Source organism: Carcharhinus amblyrhynchos, chromosome 29 (genome assembly GCF_965287045.1).
Source record: "Carcharhinus amblyrhynchos chromosome 29, sCarAmb.v2.hapA, whole genome shotgun sequence".
NCBI lineage: Eukaryota > Metazoa > Chordata > Chondrichthyes > Carcharhiniformes > Carcharhinidae > Carcharhinus > Carcharhinus amblyrhynchos.
In genome coordinates this window covers 6,361,481-6,382,099 of record NC_137352.1, presented here as the reverse complement: position 1 = coordinate 6,382,099, position 20,619 = coordinate 6,361,481, and the positions used below count along the sequence as shown (strand labels likewise).

The window sequence follows — 20,619 nt, the reverse complement described above, 5'->3', positions numbered from 1 at the left end:
TGGCTGCTTAGGCAGTGGGAAGTGTAGACAGAGTCAATGGTTGGGAGGCTGGTTTGCATGATGTATTGAGCAACATTCATGATCTTGTGTAGTCTCTTGTGGTCCTGGGCAGAGCAGGAGCCCATACCAAGCCGTGATACAACCACAAAGAATGCTTTTTATGATGCGTCTCTAAAAGTTAGCGAGAGTCGTAGCCGACATGCCAAATTTCCTTAGTCTTCTGAGAAATAGAGGCGTTGGTGGGCTTTCTTAACTATAGTGACAGCATGGGAGGGAACAGAAAGTGGTTGGCGATCTGGACACATAAAAACTTGAAGCTCGCTACCCTTCTTCTTCCCTGTGTGGAAGCTTGCATTTCTCTGGCCTATTCTATATCCCTCACGCCCTTCACCTGACCATGGGGGATCCACAGTTCCATTGCCTGGATCTTCATTCTGAAACTATCCCCAAAACTTTCCATCTTTACTTCTCTCTCCCCCTTTAAGATTCAGCTTAAGACTTGTATCTTAGAGCAACCATTTGGACCTAAAGTCTTTTATTTTGATCCAGTTTTGAATTTTTAACCTGCTTATGTCCCTGTGAACTACCAGGAGACTACTAAATATTAGTGCAAATATGTTTTTGTTTTGTTGAGCACAGTAGCCCTCAGACAGGACAGAGACAGAGAACCAACTTGGGTAAACTCCACTCACCTTTCGAGATCCACAAATACATAAATTTGGGTCATGCTAGTTCCTCCACTGAGTGATGTAACTGAACTGGATTCTTCTGAACAACATCTCAAACTTAGCTTTTTCTTGGAAATTAAACAAATGTTGGCATGGTGGTTAGCACTGCTGCCTCACAGTGTCAGGGACCCGGGTTCAATTCCCGGCTTGGGTCATTGTCTGTGAGGAGTCTGCATATTCTCCCCACGCCCGTGTGTGTTTCCTCCGGGGGCTTGGGTTTCCTCCCACTGTCTGAAAGATGTGCTGGTTGAGTGCATTGGGTGTACTAAATAGTCCCTCAGTGCGTCCAAAGAGGCGCTGGAGCGTGGCGACTAGGGGATTTTCACAGTAACTTCATTGCAGTGTTAATATAAGCCTTACTTATGACTAACAAATAAGTAAGCTTTATTTACAAGACCTTGCAATTATCATGCCACAAAGAGTGCAACGAGAAGAGTAACAACCAGGGTGGGTAGAACAATAGAACAAAGCCCTTGTGAAAAGGTTTGACGTGATATTATTTTACTTCCCATGCAATTTATTTTTCTCAGAATGTTTTTGATTAGTCTTCACATTGTGAGTACGTTTGACACCTTCGCTTTGAAAAATAAAAGTTAAGCAATTTTGAGCATCACTCTGAACAGTCTTCAGGCAATTTTTTCCCCCAAGTGTCAATTTTGGTGTTAAGGTGTAATTGCTGACAGATGTAATGTTAGATACCACTCGACAGCCAGCCTTGCAAAGAGTACATATTGTGGTTGTCTACTGCCTGTGTCAGTGTGAGCTCTACAGTAACGAGTTTAAACTGAGAGGAATTAAAAGATCTTTGAGATTTGCTGTTTCAAAGGTTTAAATATTATTCTCCACCTCAGATTGTGGACTGACGGCAACAAAACTTTTAAAGCAAAGAGAAATTTCCCAGATAGGTGTATGGAAAGTGTGCAGTGAACATGAAAACATGCCTTGAAAGAGGCTAGTGGGTGTGCCTGAAAGTTTGAATTTAAGTATTTTTATTTCTCGCACGGCACGATGGCGCAGTGGTTAGCACTGTTGCCTCACAGTATCAGGGACCCGCGTTCGATTCCCGGCTTGGGTCACTGTCTTTGCAGAAGCTGCACATTCTCCCTGTCTCTGGGTGCTCCGATTTCCCCCATACTCCAAAGAGTCATAGAATCCTTACAGCTCAGAAGGAGGCCATTCAGCCCATCGAGCCTGCACCAACCATAATCCCACCCAACCCCTATCCCTGTAATCCCACGCATTTACCCTGCTGGTCCCTCTGACACTAAGTGGCAATTTAGCCAATCAATATAACTGCACATCTTCGGACTGTGGGAGCAAACCGACGCACCCAGAGGAAACCCACGCTGACACGGGGAGAATGTGCAGACTCCACACAGGTATGATCCAAATCAGGAATCGAACCCAGGTCCCTGGCACTGTGAGGCAGCAGCGCTAACCACTGTGCCACTTATGTGTGGGTTAGGTTGATTGCCTGTGCTAAATTGCCCCTTAATGTCTCAGGATGTATCGGTTAGAGGGATTAGCAGGATAAATACGTGGGGTTACGGGGATAGGGCCTAGGTGGGATTGTTGTTGGTTCAGACTCAATAGGCCGAATGGCCTCTTTCTGCACTGTGGAATTCAATGATTCTTTCCTGGGATGTGAGCATCACTGGCTTGGCTGGTTTTTGTTGCCCATCCCTAGTTGCTCTTTAGACGATGGTAATGATGCACCTTTTTAGCTGCTGCAGTCCATGTGGTGTAGTTACACCCACAATGCTGTTAGGAAAGGAGTTCCATGGTTTCGATACAGTGGCAGTGAAGACAGAATATTTCCAAGTCAGGCTGCCTTGTGGCTAGCAGAAGAATTTGCAGGTGCTGATGTTCCCATGAGCTTGCAACCCTTTTCCTTCTTGGTGGTTGAACTGTGGGTTTAGTGTTGTTGAGAGTTTCTGCAGTACATTTTGTAGATGGTTTACACAGATGTGCACCAAGGGTGGAGGAAGTGAATGTTGGAGGTGTAAGATGGGCTGCCAATAAAGAGGGCAACTTTGTTCTAGATGGTGTCATGTTCCTTCAGTGTTGAAGCTGAACTCACCTAGGCAAGTGGGGAATATTCCATTGGACTCCTGACTTGTGCCCTGTGGACAAGCTGGAAAAGGAGATGAAATCAATGGCACCGATAGGGGCAGTGTGCAGGTGCAAAGAACAAAAGAGGCCAAAGGTGGATCCTTGGCAAATGGGGGGAGCGTGGCAGCAGGAGGAAGGAAGAGAAGTCATGGTCGGAGAACCCCTGGCTGTGATCAGATAAATGAGAATCCTGGGTTTGATGCCACATCTGTATCATGTTAAGCAAGTCAACAGCAGGTGAGCTACAAAGTCAACCTCAAGTCTCTTCCAGATCAGTGCAAATATTTTTAAAAGCCTAGTGACAGTGGACAAATTTAGTTAAGTTAATACCCTTTTAATAAATTACATAGGTTTGTTGCAATCACTGAAAAATTAGGTAAGATGTACATGAAAAGATTGTGATTGGTAGAATTTGCAAATGTGGACATTTTGCAGGGTTAATAGAACTTAGAACATGGAACATAGAACACTACAACACAAACAGGCCCTTTAGCCCACAAGTTGCACCGATCATATCCCTACCTACCAGGCCTATCTATAACCCTCAACCCCATTAAATCCCATGTACTCACCCAGAAGTCTCTTAAAAGACCCCAACGAGTTCGCCTCCACCACCACCGACAGCAGCCGATTCCACTCACACAGCACCCTCTGAGTGAAAAACTTACCCCTGACATTTCCTCTGTACCTGCTCCCCAGCACCTTAAACCTGTGTCCTCTCGTAGCCACCATTTCAGCACTGGGAAACAACCTCCGAGAATCCACCCTATCTATACCTCTCAACATCTTATAAACCTCTATCAGGTCGCTTCTCATCCTTCGTCTCTCCAGGGAGAAAAGACCTAGCTCCCTCAGCCTATCCTCATAAGACATGCCACCCAATCCAGGCAACATCCTTGTAAATCTCCTCTGCACCCTCTCAATAGCTTCCACATCCTTCCTGTAGGGAGGCGACCAGAACTGCGCACAGTACTCCAAGTGGGGTCTGACAAGGGTCCTATAAAGTTGCAGCCTTATCTCCCGACTCCGAAACTCAATCCCTCGATTAATGAAGGCCAGTACACCATACGCCTTCTTGACCACATCCTCCACCAGCGAGGCCGATTTAAGAGTCCTATGGACCTGGACCCCGAGGTCCTCCTAATCCTCTACACTGCTAAGAGTCCTACCCTTGATATTGTACTCCATTGTACCTGCCAAAATGGAATAGAAACTTCCTTGTATCCAACTTTTCAAGATTAAGAGGATGGCTTTGAAATGATGTGGGATGAAATCATGGCTTCTTGTCAGCGCTTAATACCTGAGTGTTAGGCACATTTCACCGTCTAGTGACTTGCACTTTCTCATAAGATGGGCTGGATGGCTGGATTCTATGGGGTGTGTCCCCCAATCACTGGGCTGGATTTTATGGGGTGCGTGTCTCCCAATCCCAGGACTGTAAAGTCCACCATGGAAAAACTAACCGTCTCACAGTCAGTATGTTGGATGGGCACCTGTCGGTTCAGGGCAAGAGTTCTGTGCCACTTGACGAGGAAGAGAGAGAGCTTCCAGCCACTCCAAATGAGCAGCAACCCTGCAGTCCCACCAGTGATGTGAAGATGCCGGCGTTGGACTGGGGTAAACACAGTAAGAAGTCTCACAACACCAGGTTAAAGGCCAACAGGTTTATTTGATAGTAAACCCACTGGCTTTCGGGGTTTGCCCCTTCATCAGGTGAGTGTGTGCCTTTATATGCTCTGTTTGTGACCAGAACTCTCCACTCACCTGACAAAGGGGCAAACCCCGAAAGCTTGTGGGTTTACTATCAAATAAACTTGTTGGACTTTAACCTGGTGTTGTGAGACTTCTTACTGTGTCCCACTTGTGGCCAGTGCTGGAACTACAGCCAGTCTCCAAAGAGGAGGAGCCAACAAAGATCAGATTGAAGATAATTGCAGGTTGTTGGCTGACCCAGCTGGTAGGGGGAAGTTTGGAGGCCAGGTTTGAGAGGTTCGGCAGAAGGTTCAATAAAGTGTGACTTTGGGGTCACATAGGAGCAGAAGGTCCACAAAGGAGGACCCCCCCCCTACCTCATCTTGCCTGGCACCATCCCTAGCTAAGGCTATCTGTTTGACAGGGGCAGCAGGGCAAGATGAGGCACTTAAGTGACCCTTAATTTGCCTAAGGGGAGACATTCTGTTCTGACAACCCCCCCTCCCTTCTATCCTCCCTCCCCTCCCATACCAACTTCAACCCCACACACTTTCTACAAAATGGAAGATAGATCAGGATGTGGGCAGTTCGGTGGTGGGAAGGTTCCATGTCGTATTTTACACGTCCCTTGGCTTTAAACACATCATGATGTGGTGATGCTGGCGTTGGACTCAGGTAAACACAGTAAGAAGTCTCACAACACCAGGTTAAAGTCCAACAGGTTTGTTTGGTAGCAAAACTACCAAATAAATCTGTTGGACTTTAACCTGGTGTTGTGAGACTTCTTACTGTTTAAACACACCAGCAGAGGCCATATAATCCAACCCTACATCTTTGAGAACGATAGCAGGAAGAAAGTGACTGATAGAGAGGATATAGTTCAAAGTTCAAGCACAATTCTTCAAATTTTAACTCTGATTTAACTTTGTGACAGATCTTAACACTCTCTGGTGGGAATGTTTATGTGACCTCTGGTTGGGAGCAGAGAATCTCCTTTGCCTCTGCAAATGGCAGTGCGGGAGACGCTTCACTATATTTTAAATCACTGGATGTGAATGACAGCGGAATCTACAACTGCAAAGTGAAGAAAAGAGGCAAGATTCAACAAACAGTTTGCAATTTAACTGTAGAGGCACAAGGTGGGTCTTCATATGTTACTATATCTAAAAGTCAAGATAAGGGGTTGTGCACACAAACCCAGTTTTTTTAAAAGATTTTTAATGAGTGTCACAGGTAGGCTTACATTAACACTGCAATGAAGTGACTGTGAAAATCACCTAGTGGCCATACTCCAGCACCTGTTTGGGTACACTGAGGGAGAATTTAGCATGGCTAATGCACCTAACTAGCACATCTTTCCGACTGTGGGAGAAGGGACTGGAGGTATCATAGAATCAAAAGGAGGTCATTTAGCCCATCGAGTCTGCACCGACCACAATCCCACTCAGACCCTATCCCCATAACCCTACTCACTTACCCTAGCTAGTCCCCCTGACACTAAGGGGCTAAAATTTAGCAGGGCCAATCCACCTAACCTGCGCATCTTTGGACTATGGGAGGAAACTGGAGCACCCAAAGGAAACCCACGCAGACAAGTGGAGAATGTGCAAACTCCACACAGACTCCTGGCATTGTGAGGCAGCCGTGTTAACCACCGTGCCATCGTGTTACACATCAAGTTCAGTTCACTCATTTACTCCTACTCCATTTTTCATGGATGGGGTTCCTTCAGAAATATATTTATACTCTAATAATGATCTCATGTTACACGTACTCTCTCTTCTTTGTTGACACATTCTCTTTCTTTGATCACAGACTTCTCAAGTCCAGATCACCCAGAATGTAGCAAGCACAGTGTTTATATTATTGGACTAGTAACCCAAAGACTGGCACTCATAAATCAGACACACATTTTCAAATCCCCCTTGGCAGGTGGGGAATTTAAATTCAGTTAATTAAATGAATCTGATATAGAAACTGGTCTTAGTAATATTAACTATGATAAAGAGTTAATGTTTCAAGACCTGGTTGATTTTTCTACCAAGCTGAGGAGGGAGAAATGTGATAGGTTATATAGTTTAGAATCACTACAGTGCAGAAGGAGGCCACTTAGTCTACCGAGTCTGCACTGATTCTCTGACAGAATATCCTACCCAGGTCCTATCCTCATAAACCTGCATATTTACCCCACAAATCCCCTTAACCATCAGATCTTGTGGCAATTTAGCATGGAAAATCCATTTAAGCTGCGTATCTTGGAACTGTGGAGGAAACCTGAGCACCCGGAGAAACTCCACACCCAAGGATGGAACTGAGCACGGGTCCCTGTGAGGCAACACTGCTAATTGTGCCACCGTGCCACCCAAGTTGGATTTGGAGAAGGTGGAGCAGAATAGACAGTCAGGGATCGTGGGATCTAAGGAGAGATTGACAAAGAAGTCACAGACACAAGACAAATAGTGGTCTTAAAGACTAATAAGTGTGTTAGTAATGGCATAAAAGTAAGGGAGCAGATCAAGGGTCAGCATTCTGCAAAACAAAACAAATTCTAGAAAGTCCACTGGGGGAGAGGTTTGGGGGGAAATAAGCAAATTGTAGGAGAGGGTTCGTGGTCTGAAGTTTTTGAACTGAATGTCAAATCCAAAGTGCTAAGTGTCTAATCGAAAGATGAGGTGTTGTCCCTCCAGTTAGTGTTGGGCTTCACTGGAACATTGCAGCAAGTCAAGGGCGGACATGTGGGTGTGAGAGCAAGCCGGTGAATTAAAATGTCCAAGTGTCAGGAAAGCCAGGGTCTTGCTTGTGGACCATATGAAGTTGTTTTGCAAAGTGGTCGTCCAGTCTCCCAAATATCTCCAGTGTAGAGGAGACCGCATTGGGAGCAGCAAATACCGGAGAACCAAGTGATGGAGATGAAAATGTTACACTGTTTCACCTGCAAGGAATGTTTGGGGCCTTGGATGGTGAGGAGGGAGAAGGTAAAGATGTTGCAGCTTCTGCAGTTGCATGGGAATGTACTGTGGGAAGGGGACGTGGCATTGGGAATGACGGGGTGGGCCAGAAGTGTCACAGAGGGAAAGATGCCAATGGAATGTTGTTGGGGAGTGAGGGCAAGATGTGTTTCACGGTGGCATCACACTGGAGTTGGCAGAAATGAAGGAGGATGATCCTTCGAATATGGGGGCTGGAGGGTGAAAAGTGAGGACAAGGGAGCTCCTATTATGGATCTGGGAGGATGAGGACAGAGGTGCGGGTCAAATATAGTTGAGGTCCCTATGAACAATAGTGGTGGGAAGCTCAAATCAGGAAAAGGGCAGACGTTTGTTTTCAAAGGTGGCAAAATTGGAACAGTTGTGATGGAGGATGAGAAACTGGGAGAATGGAATGAACCCACATGGGATGGGCACGGGATGTGGAGAGTTGTAGTCAAGGTAGCTGTGGGAATCAATGGGTTTCAGGCTGGTAAGAAAACAAAATAAATCAAAACCTGGTGGTCAGGTGACACACAATTTTAGTTTTGAAAGCTTGCAGGAGGAAGCGATAGCCAAGAGAGAGTTTCCAGTCTGTGCTGAATAAAGTGTTGATGTACCTTCTAAGATACCTGCTCAGATCTCGAAGGATGTTCAAATTGTTTACACTGTATGTTTGTTTCTTTAGATGGTCAGAATATTCCAACTCAATATCCTACAACAGGTAATGAATGCTCTTTATTATCTTATTACTCTGACATCGCTTCATATTGACCTGACTGTTGTGTAGGATTCTGTGTATTAGGTCAGCTATTTTGCACTGTTCAATCTCAGAGTTGCTTTCTCCTCGAGTGGAGATTTCAGTAAGCATCTTGAGAAATGTTTGATTGTTAAAAAACAGAGAACAAAGAAATGTTCAGCACAGGAACAGGCCTTTTGGCCCTCCGTGCCCATCCCAATCATGATGCACTAACCAAACTAATAAAAAACTTCTGCCTTTACTCATATCCCTCTATTCCCTTCCTATTCATGCACCCATCCAAACACCTATCAAATGTTGCTAATGTGCCTTCTTCCACCATCTCCTCTGGTAGCACATTCCAGACACCTACGACTGTCTGCATGAAAAATTCCGCCCCCCGCCCCCTCCCCCCTGCCCCCCCCCCCCCCCCCCCCCCCCGCCATGTCTCCGTTAAACTTCTCCCCCCTCTCACCTTGAACCTGTGCCCCCTTGTAATTAACACTTCTACTTGGGAAAAAGCCTCCAACTATCCACCCTGTCTATGCCTCTCATAATTTTGTAGACCTCTACCAGATGGTGGCGATTACTCTACTGAAGATGTAGATTCATAGATCACCAAAGAATCTATAGAGCAGAAGGAGGCCACTCAGCCCATTGAACCTGCACTGACAACAATCCCACTTAGGCCCTATTCCCGTAGCTCCATGGATTTACCCCACTAATTGCCTTGACACTAAGAGGCAATTTACTATGGCCAATCTACCTCATACCAGTCATAATCTCCATGGTTTTATTAAACCATTGTTTTATTGTTTCAATTTAGATACACATGGAACAGAGCAAGGGACAACAACATGGTACACAATGTCTTCAAATGATACATCATCAGATACAGGTACGGTCAAGCTTCAAAATAGCAAAGTAATAACACAAAAGATGAAGAAAGAAAGATTTGCTTTTCTCTAATTTGCAACCTCAAGACCTGTCATGCAGGAGACAGGGTTCAATCCCTTGACAGGGAGTTTTGAAGGCACACTGGAATGGTGTTGGGGCAGCATGGTGGCACAGTGGTTAGCATTGCTACCTCACAGCGCCAGGGACCCAGGTTCAATTCCGGCCTTGGGTCAATGTCTGTGTGCAGTTTGCATATTCTCCCTGAGTCTGTGTGGGTTTCCACTGGGATGCCCTGGTTTCTTCCCACGCTCCAAGGGTGTGTGGGTTATGTTGATTAGCCATGATAAATTGACATTTAGTGTCAGGAGGGTTAGCATGGTAAAACATGGGATTATGGGGATAGGTCCTGGGTAGGATTGTTGTCAGTGTAGGCTCAATAGGCCGAATGGCCTCCTTCTGCAGTGTGGGGGTTCAATGCAGTGGTGCTACTCACTAAGCCGTGGCTCAGTCAAATCCACCACAATTATTCTGCAATCTTCAGGAATTAAGGATATATCTCTGGCAAGCAACCCAGGAGAATGACCATATGGACATTGAAAAAATTATTTCTTTTTTAATTCTCTTTGAATATTTTTTTCACTGCAAAACAATTAAATAAATAATCATTTTGCTGCTGAATTCTATTCACTTATATCTGATATCAGGGTCTAATAATCCAGAGATCTGCATTAATGATCTGGATTCATGAGACCAAATCTCATCCCTGTGACTGGTTCATTAAATTCAGTTAATTAAATAAACCTGGGGTTAAAAATATTTGTGTGAATAATGGTGACCACCACTTTGTCGTTAAATGGCTAAACACTCAAGTATTTCATGAAACAAAATCTGCCATTCTTACCCTGCCTTGCTGCAATGCAACCTTTAACTGTCCTCTTTTTTACCCCAGTATTTTTACCTCAGGTTTATTTAATTAACTGAATTTAATGAACCACTTTAGGAACTTTCAAGCGGTTATTGGATAGGCACACGGAGCACTCCAGAATTATAGGGAGGGGATAGCTTGATCTTGGGATTGGACATAGCTCGGCACAACATTGAGGGCCGAAGGGCCTGTACAGTGCTGTAATGTTCGATGTTTCTATAATGGCCTTGCAAGCCATGTGGTTTTGTACACAGGGTGAGCAATAAATGCTAACCTTGTCAACAATGTCTGCAATCCTGTGAATGAATAAAAAAGACGATCAAATATGGCAAAATAAAGAAAGATTTGTGTTTATATAACACTTTTCATAACACTGGACATCTCAAAATGCTTTGCAGTGAATGAAATACTTTTCGAAAAGCCATCACTGTTGAAATGTAGGAAATATACAAAATAAGAACAGAAGTAGGCCATTCAGCCCCTCTAGCTTGCTTTGCCATTCAAAAAGATCATGGTTGATCTATTTGTGTTGAGTTCCACATTCCCATCTACCCCCCACAACCTTTGAATCCATTGCCTAGCAAGAATCTATCTACGTCTGCCTTAAACCTTAAGCATATTCAGTGACCACATTTCTCAAGAAACGTGGCAGCGAACAGGCGCACTCCTTCAAACTCCTACACACAGATATATGTTCAGGACAGTCTGTTTTTGATGATGTTGATTGAGAGATAATCATTGTCCAGGACATCAGGGATAGCTCCCCTGCTTGCCTTTTAAAAGAGTACCATGTGTTTTTATATCCCCCTGCGATGGGATGTTAATATACCCATCCACAAGATGCCATCTTGTAAAGGTCCTTTTACTCCACACAGACTGGTCACTGATAATTGTGGGTGTCTCTCTCCTGCTGGTGTTCAACTCACAACCCAGAAGTGTCATGCTGGGACAGCTTTGCGACAGAGAGGGGGAAAAACTCACTGTTTATTCCTGACCAGTGAGCTCACCCTTACGAGTTGCTCTGGCTGTGTGTCTCTCTTACTTGTAGGTAGTAAAATACAACCCAGAAGTGCCATAATGGGAGAGCTTCACAAGAGAGAGAGAGAAAGGGACCACTGTCTACTCCTGACCTATAGACCCCCTCGAGTGAGCAGTTTTGAAGTGCTTGACCCCTTTATCGTTCCATACCCCAGAATTATGTTCTGGCTTTTTAGTGGCTCACCAAGATGGATGATGAGAGAGCGAGAGAGAGATTAGTCAAAGTTAATTTAAAAATAGTTTATTGACGAATGACCTCAGCCAAACTCAGCCATTAAAACACAGACACAACAATACTATGCTTTGGAAATAAAAACTCTAACGGCACAACGTAAATTCTTAGCATTACACGATTTACACAAAAACGTGAAGAATCATAGATCGTAGAACCCTACAGTGCAGAAAGAGGCCCTTCGGCCCATCAAGTCTGCACTGAACACTGAATCCTAGACCCCTCCTCAACTTCTACCTAATTGGGAGATTTCTGGAGGCTGAGAGAATATACTCACCACTCCTCGGATCATTTTAAAAACAAAAGTCCTTGCTGTTGGATCTGCCTTGATCTTTCCTCTGCCATAAAGTACTTGTTTAGCACTCCTTTCCCACTTTACTGCACCGAACTTCACAGGACCCCTTTCCGAGTTAACAGCTGAAAGGTCTCCTCCTTGTGTCCTTTTGGCCAGATATTATTTTAAAAGGCAGTTCCATAATCAAATTGGCTGACTCCTCCCATCGGTCAGTTTTAAAACAATGGGATGCAAAGTGTTTACAGGATGAAACTAATTTGATCAGTTTCAATGACAAAGAGCCCAAACTGTTTTGGGAGGTATCTGAGGGGCTACCAAGTGTCCCAGGATGGATTCCTGGAACTGCTAACTGTTTTCCCATTACTGGAGGTATCAATCTATGTAGCTGGGGTAAAACTTGTTACCATTTCCGTTTTGAGGGGCAGGGCTTAAAAAGGCCAGTAAAGACTAGTTGCACTGAGATCGGGGTGCCATGCTTAAAGAGTGCTCTAATCAGACCAAGAGATAACCTCACCCCATCCCCACCGTGGAGATCTCAGAGGCTCCTCTCACACTGCACTCCTTGCAATCAACATTGGCATCTCCCACTGCCCCGAGATCAATGCTTGGTAACTTCCCCCTGCACCCTCCGCCTCCCTTCCCACTTCCCCCACACACCCCAGCCCAGAATCAATGCTGCATCTCTCTTCTCCTCCTCTGTCTCTCTCTCCTTCCCCTCCCACAACCATTGCCAGCATCTCCCTACCTACCCACTACACACACATGGACCCCCATGCGACATTCACTAAGGTCCGCCCCGCCAGTGTCAATCTGTGTCAAGGGCCAATGTCAGAGGGCAATGCTAGGGGGGCAGTGTCAAAGGGCAGTGCCAGAGGGCAATGCCAGGGGGCACTGTCAGGGGCAGTGCCAGGGGACAGTGCCAGTGGGCAGAGCCAGAGGCCAGAGCCGGGGAGCAGAGCCAGAGGGTAGTACCCTGGCACTGCCTGGTCATGTTTCTCTACCCTAAGGGCTATACTCACCTTTACGTCTCTGGAGGAATCCTCACGACAGGTCTGTGCGAACCTGTTGCAAATACAGCTTTGAAAATAGAGCTGCGGGGTAATATATGGCAGGGGAGGGGCCTGTTAATTATATTAACATGTATAAGTAGCACGATGGCACAATGGTTAGTACTGCTGCCTTACAACACCAGGGATCTGGGTTCGATTCCCGGCTTGGATCACTGTCCATAAAGTCTGCACGTTCACCCTTTTCCCAGGGTGCTCTGGTTTCCTCCCACAGTCCAAAGCTGTGCAGGTTAGGTTGATTGGCCATGCTAAATTGACCCTTAATGTCAGGGGGAATAGCAGGATAAATTCATGGGGTTATGGGGAGAGGCCCTGGTGGGATTGTGGTTGGTGCAGACTCAATGGGCTGAATGGCCTCCTTCTGCACTGTAGGGATTCTATGATCTATGATTTAAGTGAGATTGTTGCTTTTTGTGGGCATGAACCTGGCGATGTCACTGGCAAATTGCAGGGAAAATCGTACAACGCAATCTTGCCGGAGGGAATTGCATTCCTGATTTTCTCTCTCTCTCTCTCTGACCAGAGCTGAAAGTCGTGCCCTTGCTCTCTCAGGCCGAGCAACTGGTCATCTGGTCTTTCTCCTTTTGCTGTTTAGTGTTAAATATTGTTGGGTAATAGTCCTTGGAACATTTTAGTAAGTTAAAAACAAGTCACTGAACTGTATAGAGGTAAATTTGATCAGTTTAAACAAAAGGATTTTCCATGGATGGAAATCCTTTGATCTTTTTCACCAGACCATGAAATAATTGAAGATATCAGTGCGTAGTGCAGTAATACTCTCATTGCTCTATCGTAGAGAATAGAATGCCCTTTGAAATCAAAGTTGGAATTCCTTTTGGCATTTTGGGACTCATCATCTTGGTCATCCTTTCAGTTAGCGTTTTGCCATGTAAAAGACACAGGTAAGCCTGGAATGGTATTTTGATCATACTTACAAAGTTTCCCTCTCATTAACATAGACCTACAGGAGGCTAAATATCCTCTTTAACTAAAATATTCCTTCCTGTGGCTGCACACCAAAGGAGATTCACTGAGCTCATTAAAACATAATTCATTTCACCAACAAATCCGCCTCGGAAAAGCAGCCAGCATAATCAAGGAACTCACGCAGCCCGGACATTCTCTCTTCCACCTTTTCCCATCTGGAAAAAGATACGGAAGTCTGAGATCACATACCAAGCGACTCAAGTACAGCTTCTTCCCTGTTGCTGTCAGACTTTTGAATGGACCTACCTCGCGCTGAGTTGATCTTTCTCTACACCCTCGCTATGACTGTAACACCGCATTCTGCACTCTCTCCTTTCCTTCTCTACGAATGGTATGCTTTGTCTGTGTAACGTGCAACAAAAAAATACTTTTCACTGTATGTTAATACATGAGACAATAATGAATCAAATCAAATCAATGTTTTTCACCTTATGTTGGACAACATTCTAAGGTGTCTCAGCCAGATGAAGATGCTGAAACTCAGCTGCTCCTAGCCCAACTCCCACCAAGTCCTATCATCCCTATGTTCACTGACCTACAGGGGAATTAGTAGGGTAAATGTGTGCATTTATTAGAATAGGGCCTGGGTGGGATTGTGATTAGTACCGACTCGATGGGTGAATGGCCTCCTTCCATACAGTAGGGATTCTATGATTTTATAATTTTACAGGGACTCTTGCTTAAGCAATGCCTGAATTTTAAAGTTCTCATGCTGGTTTTCAAATTCCTCCAAGCTTTCACTGTTCCCTATCTCTGTGTTCTCTCCAGGTCTATAAGATCTGAGTCATCCTCCAACTCCAACCTCCTGTATGTTCTTGATTTTAATTGTTCTACCTCACCTGCTGGGGCCTGGAATTCTCTGGAAGTCTTTCCATAAATCTTTCATAGAATCATAGAGTCTCTCCTGTGCAGGAGGAGGCCATTCGACCCATCAAGTCTGCACCAATATCCGACAGAGCATCTTACATAAGAACATAAGAACATAAGAAATAGGAGCAGGAGTAGGCCATCTAGCCCTTCGAGCCTGCCCCGCCATTCAATAAGATCATGGCTGATCTGTCGTGGCTCAGTTCCACATTCCCGCCCTCTCCCCATAACCCTTAATCCCCTCGCTTATCAAAAACCCAGGCCCTATCCCCATAATCCCACCCATTTCCCACGGCTAATCCCCTTAACCTACAATCTTGGGATACTAAGGGGCAATTTACCATGGTCCATCTGTCTAACCTGCACCTCTTTGGGTCATCGGAAGAAACCGGAGAACCTGGAGGAAACCCACACAGTCATGGGGTGAGTATGCAGCGCCACACGAACAAGTCACCCAAGGCTGGAATTGAACCTGGGTCCCTGGTGCTATGAGGCAACTGTGCTAACCACAGTGCCACTGTGCTGCCCCATCACTCTATTTGTCTTTCTGCCTCTGAGGCATTCCTCAAAACCTATCTGTCCCAGCTTTAATTAACTGCCTCTATATCCCCCTGCATGGCTGGTATAAACTTTTGTTTATTTTTTTATTTAACTTTCATTTAGCCAGACAAGACAATGGAGAACTGATTCTCATCCACGATAATGACCTGGCCACTTGAAATTACCCAACAATTCAACATTTAAAATCAAGAAAATACAAAATAGCGGTGAGAGAGAATTGACATTTAAGAATTAATCTATTACCAAAGATGTGTGTGCGTTAGGTGGATTGGTCATGCTAAATTGCCCTTAGTGTCAGGGCAAATGCATGGGGATAGGGCCCGGGTGGGATTGTGGTCAGTGCAGACTCGATGGGCCGAATGGCCTCCTTCTGCACTGTAGGGATTCTATGATTCTATGATAATCAACAGAGCCTTAGGCCTTTAACAAAAGGCAACCCTGGTGATTAAATAAGTGAGCTTCAGTCTTAGCTGAACCTCATTGGCAGCCGCAAACTAAAATTAAATACGACTGATTTGATCAAGTCACATAGCGTCTACTTTCTCAGAAGACTAAGGGAATTTGGCATGTCAGCAATGACTCTCATCAACTTTTACAGATGCACCATAGAAAGCATTCTTTCTGGTTGTATCACAGCTTGGTATGGGCTCCTGCTCTGCCCAAGACCGCAAAGAACCTAAAAAGGTCGTGAATGTAGTCTAATGCATCAGGCAAACCAGCCTCCCATTCATTGACTTGTCTACACTTCCTGCTGCCTCGGCAAAGCAGCCAGCATAATTTAGGACCCCACAAACCCCAGACATTCTCTCTTCCACTTTCTTCCTTTGGGAAAAAGATACAAAAGTCTGAGGTCACGTACCGACCGACTGAAGAACAGTTTCTTCCCTGCTGCTGTCAGACTTTTGAATGGACCTACCTCGCGCTGAGTTGATCTTTCTCTACACCCTAGCTATGACTGTAACACCACATTCTGCACTCTCTCCTTTCCTTCTCGATGAACGGTATGCTTTGTCTGTATAGCATGCAAGAAACAATACTTTTCACTGTATGTTAATACATGTGACAATAATAAATCAAATCAAATGGCCACAGATGATAAGATGAGACAATAAAATGTGAGAAACTTTTCAAAGAGGAAAGTTTAGTACTTAGTCTGAGACCACTCTTGTGAAGTGCTGTGGGATGTTTTACCACATTAGTATTCAAGTTGTGCGCGTAGCAGATGCTGTTGCGCAGTTATACTATTTGCAGTTTTTGCGGTCTATAATTTTACAAGTTTAGTACAGAAGAAAGTGTTTGTTTCACATAAACTGGATCTCTTAATTATTTCTCAATCTTAATCGCTAACCCTCTTGTACCTCTCAGCAATGGGTTTAAAATGCATTGGTAGAGATTTGGATTCGCCCCTCAGAAATGTTTGTGCATTCCAAGCACCAGGGGAGAGGCAGAAGAATACAAATAAGTTTTAAAATCAATACAACTCGTTCCTTTCCACTTAAAGGCACCTTCATCATATAATTCTTGGAAGTATAAAGTAGCTAACACCACTGCCTCACAGTGCCAGGGACCTGGGTTCGATTCTGGCCTCGGATGACTGTGCAGAGTCTGCATGTTCTCCCTGTGTCTGCGTGGGTTTCCTCCGGGTGCTCCAATTTTCTCCCACAGTCCAAAGATGTGCAGGTTAGGTGGAATGCCCATGCTAAATTGCCCCTTAGTGTCCAAAGAAGAATATATTAGGTGGATTGGCCATGCTAAATTGCCCGAGTGTCCAAAGATGTGGAGGTCAGGTTGATTAACCATGCTAAATTGCCACTTAGTGTCCAAAGATGTGCAAGTTTGGTGGATTGGCCATGTTAAATTACCCTAATGTTCAAAGATGTACACGTTAAGTGGATTAACCGTGCTAAATTGCCCTAGTGTCCAAAGATGTGCAGGTTAGGTTGATTGACCATGCTAAATTGCCACTTAGTGTCCAATGATGTGCAAGTTAGGTGGATTGGCCATGCTAAATTGCCCCTTAGTGTCAAAAAATGTGTAGGTTAGATTGATTAGCCAAGATTAATGCGCGGGTTAATGGGGATAGGGTGCCAGAGAGGACTTGGGTATGATATTTCCCCAGGGAGTATGTGGAGACTTGATGGGCTGAGTGGCCTCCTTCTGCACTGTATGGACTCAATGGAAAAAACTTTGCATTTTTAAACACACTACTAAACCATCACACAGTAAAATATCAGAGACCTCCCCACAGTAAGCAAAAGTGGCAGCTATTCTCTATGTTTACCATCGCACAAAACCCCCTGCTGTTCAATAATATTTCTGTATATTGTAAAAAAATAACAACATAGAAACTAGAACTTTATCCACATTTTGACATTTTTTATCTACAGTTCTCAGACATCCGTGAACAATGTGCAACAATCAGAGGATTTCGAAGCTCAGGTAAAGATTTCTCCCATGAGCACATTTTTATCAAATAACCAAACACTGTTATTTAAATATTAAACAATCTGTTTCATATAGATTTTGAGAATTGTTTTTACAAAGACTTTAAGTAGGTAAGAACAGTGATAGACAAGGATGAAGATATGTCCCCATTTTTATCCTTTCTTTTTGAATTCAGTTCCTTTTTTATTTATCCATGTTATGGAGGTGTCGCTGGCAGGGCCGGTATTTATTGCCAATCCCTAATTGCTCTTGAGTCTCCAACTCCAAGGGGCAGCACGTGGCACAGTGGTTACCACTGCTGCCTCACAGCGCCAGGGATCTGGGTTCAATTCCAGCCTTGGGTCACTATCTCTGTGGAGTCTGCATGTTCTCCCAGTGTCTGCTTGGGTTTCCTCCAGGTGCTCTGGTTTCCTCCCATAGTCCAAAGATGTGTAGGTTAGGGACATTGTCCATGCTGAATTGTCCCTTATTGTCCAAAGTTTTGCACGTTAGGGACATTAACCAGGGTAAATGTGTGGAGTTACAGGGATAGGGTGGGGATGGTCCTGGGTAAGATACTCTGCCAAGTGTTGGTGCAGACTCGATGGGCTGACTGACCTCCTTCTGAGCTGTAGAGATTTTATGAACTCTGACATTTTAGTCAAAACTAGCTTTTAGAAAACTAAAAATATCATTTCTTTCACATTTATTATTAATTCTGTTGTAATAGCACTGGTCAGTGTAGCATGAGTGTCATGGATCATCCCAGACTTGTAATAAATTAGTTGAATTCAGCTAAGCCAGAAAATTGCCAACGTGAAGCAGTGTGTATAGGATAGCAGTTGTAGCTTATGGAGGTTGGGGGTGGGGTAGTGAAGAACTACATACTTAATGTATATACCATTCAAACAAGGTAATGTTGCTTTAACCAATTAACTTCTCAACTTCTTCTCTAGGGTCACCTCACGGCACAGATACCTGACGAGAACGTCACATACTCTGTAGTACATTCAACCAGACCAGACACTGTGAATCCCACAGCACAGGCGCATGATCAGGACATCATCTATTCCAAAGTCCAGAAACTCAACACAGTACAGAATTATAATGGGAATTTTCCTTGTACTCCGAGACAGAATTTGAATGCAGCTCCTCTGTCTGACACAGTAATACATAGCAATCCAGATATTGTATATGCCAAATTGAAATCATAAGATTCCCATTTTGCAAAGAAACTATCTGTAGATAATTAACTAAGCGGCATTTGTAAGCATGAGTTCATTTCTAGGTGCTCTGCCGTTCAATTAGATCATTGGCTGATCTTCTATCTCAACAATTAAGGTGGTGAGCAGGATTGTGCTTTCAAAGCACCTGCATAGGCACAATGGGCCATACAGCCTTCCTCTGTACCTTATATATCCTTGTGGAATAGCAATGATTTGCCTAAAGAATTCCCCCACAGAATGGGGGTCACTCTGTGATTCGCTATCTCTACAAGACACTGAATCTAGTTGAGGTGTTCCCAATTTGTACTTTCGTCCAAGTAACATTCTGTCAAATGCTACCTCCAGCTAGAACCTCATTATTGAAACGTGGAGCGTGGATTTCTGCTTCAGTTGAACAAGGTGCCACAACCAGAAGCGTGATGGCACACTGGCACAGTGGTTAGCACTGCTGCCTTGGAGCACCAGGGACCCGGATTCAATTCTGGCCTTGGGTGGAATTTGCACGTTCCCCCTGTGTTGGCATGGGTTTCCTCCGGGTGCTCCGGTTTCCTCCCACAGTTCAAAGACATGCAGGTTAGGTTGATTGACCATGCTAAATTGCCCCTTAGTGCCAGGAAGATTAGCAGGGTAAATACATGGGGTTACAAGGATAGGGCTTGTCAGTGTAGGCTCGATGGGCCGAGTGGCCTCCTTCTGCACTGTAGGATTCTATGATTCTAAGTGTGTCTTGGTCAAACTTACAACAATAAAGTAAGAACCAGTAAACAATGCCAGAAATGCTGGATTAATTTAGCACTGCCACCTCAATATAGTTTAGTTTATTTATTAGTGCCACAAACAGATTAACACTGCAATGAAGTTACTGTGAAAATCCCCTCATCACCACACTCTGGCGCTTGTTCGGGTACACTGAGGGAGAATTTAGCATGGCCAAAGCACCCTAACCAGCACGTCTATCAGACTGTGGAGGAAACCGGGGCACCCGGAGGAAACCCATGCAGATACGAAGAGAACATGCAGACTCTACATAGACAATGACCCAAGCCAGGAATTGAACCTGGGTCCCTGGTGCTGTGAGGCAGCAGCAGTGCTAACCACTTGTGCCACCGTGTCGCCTACCGCACTGCACAGGGACAAAGTTAAGTGTATTATTTTTGAGGAGGTGAAAGGTATTTGGGGTCGGCAGGTATGTGGGGTTGAGGTGACAATCAGATCAGCCATGATCTCATTGAATGGGGAAGCAGGCTGGAGGGGCTGAATGGCCTTGTCCTGCTCCTATTTTGTATGTTTGTATTATCCTGTATCATGTGTACGCATAATAATTTCCTGTCACTTGCTATGAATAAAGTGAATGAACGGAATCAATAGAATTAATATTTCCTGCATGAGGAAAGTTATTGTAATGTAAAACAAATGTGTAAAAGAAAAGGGGGGAATCTCTGAGTCTGCTAGCTCCTGGTGAGTAGCAGGAGGTACTGTTTACTTGGTAGCACAAGCTACTAGTTTTCAGAGCACTGCCCCTTCATCAGGTGGTTGGGATTTCAGTTCACAAACAGGGCATATAAAGACACAAACTCAATTTATAAAATAATGATTGGAATGCGAGTCTTTACAGGTAATCAAGTCTTAAAGGTACAGGCAATATAAGTGGAGAGAGGGTTAAGCACAGGTTAAAGAGATGTGTATTGTCTCCATCCAGGACAGTTAGTGAGATCTTGCAAGCCCAGACGGGTCATAGGGGTTACAGATAGTGTGACATGAACCCAAGATCCCGGTTCAGGCCGTCCTCATGTGTGCGGAACTTGGCTATCAGTCTCTGCTCAGCGACTCTGCACTGTCGTGTGTCGTGAAGGACGCCTTAGA

General features: G+C 44.6%; 1 long non-coding RNA gene across 1 annotated transcript; it reads left to right on the top strand.

Moving 5' to 3' along the window:
- The first annotated feature begins 13,497 nt into the window (after positions 1–13,497).
- On the top strand, positions 13,498–20,108 carry LOC145359898 (uncharacterized). The gene is made up of 3 exons (XR_013889646.1): positions 13,498–13,593; positions 17,494–17,545; positions 18,487–20,108. It is a non-coding gene; the product is annotated as an uncharacterized LOC145359898 (long non-coding RNA).
- The last annotated feature ends 511 nt before the right edge of the window (positions 20,109–20,619 follow it).